Raw genomic sequence first — 12,337 nt, 5'->3', positions numbered from 1 at the left:
TATACATGTATTCACTAAGATACAGGATGAAACATTTATGACCTTTGACCCTAATTTATCTACCCAAGATGGTGTTCGATAAAGTAGTTGTTATTTTATAAAATAATGTACGTGACATGAGCTAAACATGTGCAAAATATGGGGGATATAGGGAATGTCTTTCTTGAGTTATTGCAAAGAAAGTTGCAAAAAGAAAGAAATATAAAAATACATCGAAGCTAAGCTTTAATTTTAGCGAAGTTTTTCGACATGATTTCGACGTCATATGAAAAAACGGAGGACACATAATAACGATAGCACAAAGTCTCAGCTACAACTTATTAAAAACTGGGAGAAATTCACGGAAGGGTAAGTGAGCTATAGTGCTCGATAAAGACAATCATGTCAATTTTCATTTCCAGAAAAACTGCACTCCCATAGAGATAACACGTAAACTGGTCAAATTTGACAAGATTACATTCAATCCATTTTTACGAGGTGATGCCGTCATCCAATCAAAATGTTGTTATACATTAATGAAAGAGCATTTAATAAGCTACAACATACTGAAATCTGGGTGAAAATTGGCAAAGGATAAGTGAGATACGCTCGAGTGAACTTGAAATTTGATGAAGTCATTTTGAAAATTTACTTTTTTATTTTATTAAGAAATTTGATATCGCAAACCCATGAAATGACATGTACAACTCATCAGCTTTCAGAATATGTAAAGAAAATGGGGGGGGGGGGTCACCGTCCATCCTGACGAGTAAAATCGGATTTAAAATTGGCGGGTTTTTTTTTGCATTGTTGCACTGTATATCGCCATTGACGCTCGCGCGGAATTTGACGGGCCCGAATTTGACGGGCCCGTATGACGTCATATTGAGTCGGATTGACTTTAAACTTGGTAGAAATATTCCTTGACATTTCAGGCATCCGATAAGTGTGAAAAAACGGGAAATTTCTATTGCATATGAGCTGTGCGTGCGTATATGTGCGCGCGCGTACGCGTCCGTCCAATTTTTTCAATTTTTCAAAAAATACTCCAAATGGTCTGAAACGTGTGCAAAAAAAATGAGCTCGATTTGAGCATACAAATATTTCAACGCGCGCGTACGCGCACGTTTTAAGAGAAAATATGAATTTTGAGAACATGAGTAGAATGCGCATAACTTAAAATATATGTGACGTAAATTTAATTGAAAAAATCTATTCCATTAATGAGATATGATTGAGAATGTGTTTTCATATAATGACGTCATAGTGACGTCACGGTCGACTGATCACTATGATACATTAGATCTATCATCTTTGGGACACGATACATATATGGTATCAGTTTGAAATTGATAGTCTGAGAACTTTCTGAGTTAATCGCTGCACAAATTTTGTCCAGAAATAAAGAAGAAGAATAAAGAATCCGTACAGATACAATAGGTGATCCGAGAGGATACTCGGATCACCTAATTCCTCTGAAGACGCAGCTGCGGTGGTGATGTAAAAGCAGTGCATTATTTCTTTCAAAATTCAACATACACATAAATTAACTTTAATTCTAGTGTATAGATAATCTTTACATAATCTGAAATTATCATGATTAATATAAACATTCGATTTTTTTTAAAAATCAAACTGAATCGTCACACTGTGATGGTTATGTTAAATATGTACAAGCAGTTTACTATTCCTTTCAAACTTCAGCATACACATACACCAAATTCCAAATTCTGGTGAATAGAGAGTCTTTAAATAATCTGAGACTATAGCATGACTATAAAATATGTGAAATTTTTTTTTCTTCTTTTGATTAAACAGATACGTCACAATACGTCTCAGAGTGGAAACAAGACTGGTTCCAAGAAATGGTTAAAAAGAGAGCGTCAGCATTATATTACTCAAGCAATATAATGATAAGACCTATTGCAGCGGAGTAAATGGGAGAACATACAACAGTAAGCGGCGCACTTACTTGTAAAAAGTGTAGTTCGTGAGCAATGATAGATCTACGTTCATGCCCTGTCCCTGGGAGCTCCTTGTGCGGATGATTGTTTTTAGTTCTTTCATGTGTCTTTCTTCAAAGGCTTCCATGTCCTTGTATAAAATACAACATTGCAGATCTGTTAGTGTGTGATTTGTTTTGTTGAAATGTTGTGCGACTGGATGTTGTGTTTGACTTCTGATTATGGTGCTTTTGTGGTTGTTGCTGACGCTCTCTTGTTTAGTCATACGTATTTGTAAATGCTTATAATATTATGTATGTTTGTTTGTGATTGTATGTATGCAAGTTGTATTATGCAAGATTGATGCATATATACACTCCCATCTGTGTAATTATTCTCTGCCGTCTCTGCCTCTTTCACTGTCGTTATCATTTTCACTATTGTCTTGATCATCATTATTTTTTGTATATGATATCCATGTTTTGTATTTTGTCCGATTTGTCCTCAGTCTTGACAAAGGGCAGAAAGCCCGAAAGCTTGAAGTAAAATCACTTGTGAGGATTCAATTAAGCAACGTCTACCGCCTCCTTACTCTCGTTATATATATAAATAAATATATATATATATATATATATAATATATAATCTTTTTTTTCCCTGAAGAAACACACCATGAAAAAGCTGTTAACAACTGAGATTATGCCACCCTCCCCCCCCCCCCCCGGCTTTATCTTCTTCCCCCAAGTGTCGTAAATTCCACGACCCCCGCCCTTGGCGCTGACTTCAATATGCGAGCTATGTCGACTGGCTTGCACTGTGATCCAAATTCTTGCGCGTGCTTTGTGCTAGGTGGCTCTGTTTACATGGCCCTCGAATGGTCTCATCTGGATTCTGAGAGTCATGGCAATGTGCGTGGAAGTAATGTTATGTTCACGTACGGTCGCGTACGTTAAATTTTTCCTTTATATTCAACTAGATTGTTTTCCATTTTGAGTACAATTACCCCCCCCCCCCAAAAAAAAAAAAAAAAAAAAGAGAAAAAAAATACAGGAAATGAATTCACCAGTTTGGCTGATCAGTGACATAAAGTCGACGGCACAAAACCCTGTCCGAGATAGATAAATAATGGACAAGCATATCAGATGAGACATCATGATACCATTAGGACGAATTTAGCAAAGCGAAAAAGTGAAAGTACATCTTATCATATCTCTTCTTCCAATTAGAAAATTATCCGATTTGAAAAATCTAAACGTCCAGACTTGTATTTTCTAGGACACTGAATACAATTGGAAACCTTTTCGAATTGGTCATACAAATATCATATGCATAAAATACAAATTAGGTGTTACTGTAAAGAGAAAGAATTGTTCCACTTAATAATTCCCTTGATTTCTAATTGAGCGATCAATGTGTTCGGATTCTAAACGAGCGAATTCGTACTGCTCGATGTCAAGTTGATGCCTTTTCTTATTCATGTTATGAATCTAATTTGCATAAAATGGAAATTAAGGTCAGCTTTATTTTATTGTAGAGAAAAAAACCATGCTTTTGAATATCCGTTATGACAAGGCAGTCTACGGAAATAATGCAGGATCATCATATTAACCAATCTTTTCGAAGCCAGATAATAAAAAACTATAATTCAATACACTTCTAGATAAAGTCATACTTGAATAAGGTCTGCATTTATAGGAGAGTGGATCGTATCATCGGACACTTTTTTTTTTCGTGGCTCCGAAATCCGTACTCAGAGGATGATAGTTTAGCCAAATATAGCACCAGTTACTAACAAAGTCCTGAAAATAACGAATTCGGCAAAATCATGAAAATTATTCACTCCGATTGTTGGAAAATAGACTTCAAAGACATCACTCTCCAAAAAGTTTTATTTTTGCGCGGTGTAAAATCGCATCATAATTCCGGACACGATTTTCGTAATGGAATAATCGATCGACGTCTTTCGCATCTTGTCCTTGCACCAGAATCACAATTCGCATCAACGATTCACCGTACACATTCCTACCGAGCGGACAACAAAGAAAAAATTTGCAAATGAGGCTAAAATTTCGTATTTTACGGTAAAATGTCTAATATGAACATTTCGAACAGTTCACGCGATAAAATCTTGTGAAAAATCGACATCTTCTTCTAAACTAGCTTTTTTCACATTTTTGTGTCTCATTTTTCGCGATTTCGGTCCATAAAACGCTCTGTGATGCCAGTTTAGTCTACGAAACCCCGCGCGTATTGAATGTCATTAGTACGCAGAAATGTGCGCGTCCGGAATTACCATGCTGTCCGGTAATACCATACCTGTATATACATGAATATTTCGTTCGCTTTATATAATCTATTTTCTCGTAGGTACCCAATTATGATCAAGCACGTGCACATCCCTATTAATTTGATAGTTCAATAGATATCCATAAATATATAATCAGATAATTAGAATTTAATCATGGGTCGCTTTTTTATCGTTTAAAAATGTTAGCCTTCAAAAGAGTCGGTCATAATAGGGGGATTTTCGAAAAAGGTGACTGCAAGAGGCATTTGAAATTAAAAGTTGGGAACTGGACTGTTTTTTTTTAATCATTCAAGTACGCTGTATCCAAACAACCCGGTTCCCAAGCGAATTCTTAGTGCAAGACCATCTAATTTGACTAAACCAAAGTGCTGCCAAGTTATCACCTTCTTTCCTTCTTGAAGACTATATACCTCTGGGACTTCCTAGAAAGAATTCACAAATTAACACTGCTTCATCCAAAAATGAGATGGTGGTGTCACAGAAAAAAAAGCTGCCACATTGTTATCCCGCAATACTCATTAACAAACAAATAACTAGCAGAATATGCAAATAAGGAGTTAACATACATATAGCACAATAGAATATTGCCTATGAATTCATTGTTTCTCGGTTGCAGGGATCAGGATGATCAGGTACAAATTCAATGAATTAGGAAGTGTAAAAATGTGTAGTTTGTGCGCAAATGATGATACGCCAGCGGTCAACTACTATACGGTTTTGAGATTTTATGATGTCCTTTATCATGATATCGGCATAATCTGGACGAATCAGATAATGAGCTAAAAAAAATGGCATGAAGCCTAGTGGCAGCCGAAAAAAAAAAAACATCATTCGATCTCATGTAAATACACAGAATCTCTGCATGTATTGTATTTCCTGTTTTGCATGCATTCTTTTGTCTAAAGGACCTAAATCTGTTAAAAAGCTGTTTAAGGGACGACTGAACAACTGCAATAGGTAATGAGGCAATGCTTTATACGATTTTCATTATATTCATTCTCAAATCAAGCTATGTCGAAGCCAATATACAAATGAGCGACCCTAAAAGGAAAGTTCCTGAAAGGTAAACATTCAGACACATTTGTGAAACAGTGAAAATTTGAGGAAAATCATATTATAAGCTATATAGTATTACGCTTAGTACGCTTGGCATGCGCGGTGACATAATGCATGTTTTGCACGGGGACGCGTGGTTGAGGGGGTAATTTTGGGCACCTCCCAAGGGGCTGCCTTTAATTGTGCACCTATTCGACTATAATTATATAGCTATTGCAGAGCAATGTCTCCTCTATTAACTCCATTAAATTTCTTGAAAACAAAAGTGTCCTTGCACTACGGTCTGATCGACTTTTGAAAAGTATACGCTTAGAACAATTATTGCATTTGCGTCGGCTATAATACATGTTTGGTATGGGAGTGTATATCCGGGTGGGAGTAGTTCGGTCACTTCCCATGGGGTTGCTTTGAATGTGCAACCTATTCACTACTGTTAGACCAGGAGCTGGCTGCTGGTCAATTTACCCCACCAAGCCCGAAAGGTTTGACCCCTCAGAGTGGCTGGGACCACCCTCCTCATTAAAAAATGGGCGTCAGCCTGGTCCCTGAGGGCGGGTTCGGCCCCCAGGGACCCCCCGAAAAGGCCCTCCGGCGGGTGTAATTTACCCCATGGAGCCCATGGACCAAACTTGGCCTAAATGAATGTCCTATGGGTGTACATAATCAAAATATAAAAACTGACAAAATATCTGGTTGGGAAAGGGGTTGCCAGACCACTTGTTTGCAGATACAAAACCTCGTTTTTGGTCAAGGAGTCTGCGCTAAGACTACACTGTCCCATAGGCCCTGCACTGTAGCGTCTCCCAACAGTCTGAGGGACAGTGCCAGTTAGTGCATGTAGTAGTCTTGGCGCAGACTCCTCAACGCTCAACAAGGGTTTGTGCCTGCAAACTACCTGTTAAACCCTGGGACCCAGGGTAGTTTGCATCCAGAAATTCACCACACACACACACACACACACACACACACACACACATACACACACACACATGACTCTATGTATACCAAATAACACTAAACATGTTACTTAGCTTTCTCAATACTATTAGTACAGACATTATATCTTGCACATAATAAATGTCAGGCCTATAAGATGTTCATACCTTTTGAATGTTTTACATGGATACTATCAATACACCTATAAGAAACACTGAAGAAATTTGAAATTTGTGTGAAGTTGTATTATGTTTTAAGCCCCCGTTCCACTATGCCGTTCTCGCTACGATTTGACAATTTTCTCAGGTCGGGAAGGATCGGGTAAAACCTGAGCCGATCTGGACACAGTACGATGTTAGAACGCTCTAAGTACGCTGCAGTTACGTCTACCAAGTGCTTGCTACGCTCTTACTACGATGATCGGGAATGAGACATTACGATCTCTGCCGCTCCCGGTACGCTTTAGAACGATGTAGCTACGCTGTCAGTGCGATGTCGCCGATGTTATCCGATCGATGCACGCTGCATCTACGCTCCGAACGATCTATACGATCTTATCACGCTCTTTCCCCGTTCAGAGAGCTGAAAAGTGCCCGATGTGCCCCGATGTACCCCGATTCGACTGTCGGTCTGCAGTCAGTCAACTTTTATTAGCATGCAGAACCGAAGAAATATACTGTGGACCTCGAAGAGGCTCCTCAACTCACGGTTCTTTTGCAGCAATGCATTGTATAAACAAAGACGTGCTGATTTTTCCAAGGCTTTTTCTTGATGTCCTTGCTTTTATAGTCCGTCTTCCTCCAGTTGTAGATGATTTCATATTCTACAAAATTCTGCTATGTCCTCTTTCTCCTCTTTCAGCATCATGTGCAGTCTCTCTTTCTTCGCCTTTTGGGTAGCTGCTTCGCTGCTTTCTTCTCTTCTTTTTCTTCATCTCTTCTTCTTCTTCGAAAATTACAGCTAAAATTACTTCCCGTTCTTGTGCCGATGTTACTACGTTCAGAAAGACCTTGTTACGCTCATCCCGCTGCGTTTACGCCGTCACTACGCTCTCCCCACTGCGTTTACGCTGTCACTACGCTCTCCCCGCTTGCCGTACGATTAAAGATATGTCAATTTTGATCGGGGAGATCGGGAAGAAATTTTGAACCGGTTCAAAATTTCTTCCCGATCTGAAAAAAATGCCCGCTCCAACCCCGACCTCCACATGCTGCTGCTACGATGCTTCCGATCTCCGTACGCTCTTGCCGCTCTCTCCCGATCTGCTAGATCAGGACAGATCGGGGTCCAAATCGTGATAGTGGAACGGGGGCTTTACTGGCCACCCAGCCTACTTATTTTGTATGATGTGTTTACCTTATGAGACACAAATAGAGCTTTTCAGAAAATGCTGAAATAAAACCTTTGTTGTGAGTAGACTTCAGTTTCAGACCAACCACAACACCACTAAAGGCCAGTTGTATAACAGATTTAAGTAGACATCAATTTTTCATCAACAGTGCATTAAACATACCTTTAATAAAGTTTATGTCAACAAGAGGAAGTCGGATATAGCTTGGATTACTTTCTTTTCTCCTGCTTGATATCCTCTTTTGAATACAAAATAACAAGTCTCAATCCTCATATAATATAAGATTCTTTTGAAAACCTCAAACTAAATACTTGTTGTGTATTTGGCTGATATAAACCACCCTACGATGCATGAAATAGGCAAGGATTACAGCATCCATGGCAACATTTCCTTTATTTGACTCTAATAAATTCCAAATCAGAATAACTGCAACATTACATTAAGAAATGGAGCTTAATGGTTTTGGAAATGATATCTATCAGTAGTGCATGTGACCTCATAGTTTTGGACAAATATCTGCATATTAATAGGAGTGATGAACATACAGGTGTTCTATATAGATTATATACATGTATATTGCTGAACTTCCTTGAAACATCAAATGCTAGTAACACGTTTCAAAATAGAATGCTAACTTTCTGTAATGAAAATAAACAGGCTAAGAGCATTTACTTTTATCTTGTGTTCTCTCTATTTCTTCAGCACTTTTTTTTTTTGGTCAACTTATTTCTGGAGATACATTGTACTTTTTTATTTGTGATAGTTCCCATACCCACACAAATGGTGGACATACTGCAAACACTGCCATTGACAGTGGCCATTAGGCCTACACACCAAGTTAAAAACATGAATTCATCAGCTTACTGAAATAGCTCTCTTGTTATATAGCATATAGGCTGAGAGCATTAACTTGGTCTTCGGCCGTGATAAGGCAAAGGAACGTAACTCAAAATTTGGACATTTTGAGTTATGAGCATATGGCTCCTAAATAAAATGCGTTCTTTTTAATGGTGAATGTCTCAATTCTCAAATGTTTACCATTTCAGAGATAAAAAGCGTATCTCACACACTTTTTTCACAACTTTGCCGTTTCCAGCTAGGCAAAACAACGTAACCTGAGATACGTATAAAAATGACAAAGAAAGCATTTTCGCTGTTACGGCAAATGAACGTATCTTTACATACACTGTTTTTTCATGGTGGTTTCTCAAGGAAAAAGAAAGAAATTGCGACGCCAAAAGAACGTATGTCATCATACAGCGCTTTGCTGTATAAAATCAGGGCCATACGCGCTACAGTCAGGACGGCAAAACAACGTATCAACATCGTGGCCATCACAACACACGCTACGCTGCATAACTCTATGTGTAATACCTACGGCTACGTGCTGCAGATCCATTTCAGCCGCGGCAGTGAATGTAGTGCCGCCGCTGCTGCCGCGCCGGTCTCGACAACAGCTGGCAGCAGCTGGGTGCAGCAGAGTACTCTCTGGTTGACTGGCAGGCAAGCTTAGCTGCAGTGTGAACCATAAAGTCATGCCCGTTGTTCTGTTTTGCAGCCATGGAATGGACATTCTCCTGACCAGTTAATGCCACCACAAAGAAAATTAGCGGTAACACCGGTAAGTTTTATTTATTTTTTTGTCAGGTCTAGTTTGATCTAGCCCGAGCAGATGCCGTGCGAAGTACGGCGATTGGGCTGTACAGAGTGGACGACAGTACGCTATGCTAGTACGGTCCAGTAATTTGATGATAGTTTTCACTATTATTTAAGAAAACGATGAGTAAAAAGAAAATAAACAAAATCACAGCAAGCTATGAACATAAAGAGCAAACTTAGAGCTATGAGTATGACAGCCTTTCCTTTCGGTGGGCTTGGCAAAACGTGGCTCATTGGTGTGGTTGTGGTTGTGGTTCTAATGTAATAAGGACTATGTAAATGTAGGATACTCGCACTATACTAGTGGTCTAGTAGATCAAGTAGTGACTCTCAAAAGAAATTTACCTATGCGCAAATAAATTAAGTGGACCCCAGTATATTGTTATGATCATTGACATCATTCGACTTGACGTCGTCTACCTCAAATTCAGTTTTCGTCTAAAAGTATAAAAAAGTAACAGCTTTATAGTAAACAGTAGACTCGACTTCAAGCTAATGACGATAAAGCTTGATACTGATGAATTCCATTTAGTCTTCAGTGGCAACATGAACTGATGGCAGACGATATGTTCTAATAATGTCATTAACATCATTACTTTGGCAAGAAAAGTAAGGACAAAAGATAATGTTTGGTATACATCTTTGGTTAATCACAAGTAGTCTTAGATCTTGTTTGTTATTCCTTGAAAGGATGAAGAATGTGATTGTGGCGTTTTCATACATACAGGAATCTACCCACTAAAATTAGCCTCACAAATAAAGTAATATTTAATGGTACTTTGTACCTGCTCATTATGGAGGCCTGACTTAATTTTTTTTTAAATTCTTTGTGCAACTTTAGTCAGCTGTACATATTCTTTAAAACATTTTTTTTTCATTTCGATACAATATGATGCATTGTAGCCATGGTAGATCCTATACATGCTATAAGTTCCACCCCTCCCCCATAGAAATGTTGATGGCAAAAGCTCATGGAATTCAAACATTTATTCTTAAGTTAGGTGGTTTTAAATACTATGGAAAGTTCAAATATTAAGATCCAGTCGTCTACTTTAGATGATATTAACATTCGTGTTGAAATACATATTATTTCCTTGTCTCTTTTTTCAGTGTCCACAGCAACCGCCAGCCTAAACCAGCACAGAAAAGGAATGCAGTGTATCAAGGTCAATAAAAGGTACAAGTTGAATAATCACCTATTAATTCATACAAAAAAAAGTAGAAGATGGGGGAAGAAATGAACCCAACCTTTGTCATTATCACTGCGACACAAGCCGGCATTTGGACAAATTATTAAAAAAAAAGAAAAGAAGGCAGAATCCATGATGATGACTTTCTGATAATTTGAGAATACCACATTTCACAGTTCATTCCTTAGCGATAAAAAAATGATAATATTAAATGAAAACTGATGAAATAATCACCATTCTCTCTCAAAACAAACACACAGCCTTGTACATCCTCTAGGGATTATTTGTATGATGTTGAATAATAAATATTGTGAGTGTGTTTCATAAATACTCATTCTCATTTTCTTTGCCTTTTTTAGAGGGGGGGGGGGTCTGTGAGAGAGGATTTGTTACACACAACCATGTCTCATGAAGAATTTAATCACATAATATAACTAAAGCAGAGTTGACATTCACTAGCTGTCTTTTATGGAAAATGCAGAGTGCCTTATTTTGTGTTAATTATTCTCCTCCGTTTCTTTTACATTTTCCTGCAGTGGTCTACCGAGCAGTTCAAAAGCAGAGAAAAGAGCAACTGGACAAATTTCAGAACAGCTGTGGACGCCCGTCAGAATCTCATGAAAGATGGAGTGGATTCAACTCTAGAAGAAAAATAATAACACTCGGATTGTTTAAATAGGATCAGGTAAATTTTTCACAGTTAAATTAAGAACTCGAAAAACTCAACTGTGAAGTGTTAATGACTATTTTCACGTTATGAAGGCACAAGAAAGATTTTTTTTATTGATTTGAAACTAAAGATTCTATTTCGAAAAAAAAAAAATATGATGAGGGCTCATTGCCCTTTGAAATGATGACTATCAACTTAGGTAAAACTATCACTTGTTCATATCAAATATTGTTGTAAATGCTTTCCCTCAAAATCAATATCATGTCGATTGAAACATGTCAACATATTTCAGAAAACCAGGGAAATAGAAATCTTATTTCCTGCATAATTTTGATTTATTTTGAGCCTAATCCCTCCGGGAGCTCTCAGACAACGCAGATGTATTGCAGCACAGCAAATCGCTGTTGTGATAAGACGTTTATTGAAATATGTTTAAAGTGAATACTGTTGCAAATTTTCCCTTCGTTTCAGCTGCCTAATAATTGTTATTTACCCAAGTATTGACTTCTTACTACTCTTCAACAACAGTAAGGATTTAAAATGTTATGTGTGCTATTTATAATTTGTAATTTGTAGATGTTCTGATCTTCCAAGGTAAAAATTGATGCGAAGGTCTGATATTGTAATAGTATAGCTAATCTCCAGAAAAAAAAAAGAAAACACAATTATGTTCTGTTCTATTGAAATTGAAAATTTTGTTCCCAGGATTTTGTTCAACTGTGGTACGTATGTAAGCTACTTTACTCGGGAAGTACATTACATTTTTTTTCTATTTCTTATTTACCATCATGATAATGTTTAGTTACTGCTGATTTGCTTTCAATGTGATAAAAGCATAATGGCATATCAAACTCTGTCTTTAATTGTAAAAAGAAAGTGTAGATATCTATTTCATATTTTTAAGACTTGCAAATAATCGAATGATTTATGTAATGCTGTTGTCTTTGAGAAACAGATGTACACACATTTTTCCCTATAAACCTTTCAGAAGATGTAAATTAGTCTCTGCATCTACGTTTCTGTCATGTCTATCTCAAAGTTATTCTACTGAGAGAATGTTTGCACCTATGACAAGTCTGCGGTGTGTGTGTGTGTGTGTGTTTTGTGTGTTTTTGTACTTGCTTGGTTGTGTGTGTGCATGTGTGTGTGTGTGTGTGTGTGTGTGGTCAAGTTACACCTAACAACATTAAAACCTGGATTCATAATTACCTGATAAATCATTGTTATTATTGTTGTTGTTCAAAGA

General features: G+C 37.6%; 1 long non-coding RNA gene across 1 annotated transcript; it reads left to right on the top strand.

Moving 5' to 3' along the window:
• The first annotated feature begins 9,115 nt into the window (after positions 1-9,115).
• Positions 9,116-11,173, top strand: LOC139708051 (uncharacterized). Its single transcript, XR_011709322.1, has 3 exons — positions 9,116-9,193; positions 10,342-10,408; positions 10,958-11,173. It is a non-coding gene; the product is annotated as an uncharacterized lncRNA (long non-coding RNA).
• The last annotated feature ends 1,164 nt before the right edge of the window (positions 11,174-12,337 follow it).

This window comes from Diadema antillarum, unplaced genomic scaffold, assembly GCF_040938485.1.
Source record: "Diadema antillarum isolate AM-2024a unplaced genomic scaffold, OU_Dant_1.0 seq00001296_RagTag, whole genome shotgun sequence".
NCBI classification, from domain to species: Eukaryota; Metazoa; Echinodermata; class Echinoidea; order Diadematoida; family Diadematidae; genus Diadema; species Diadema antillarum.
The sequence above is the reverse complement of the archived record's forward strand: the minus strand, read 5'-3'. Positions and strand labels throughout refer to the sequence as shown.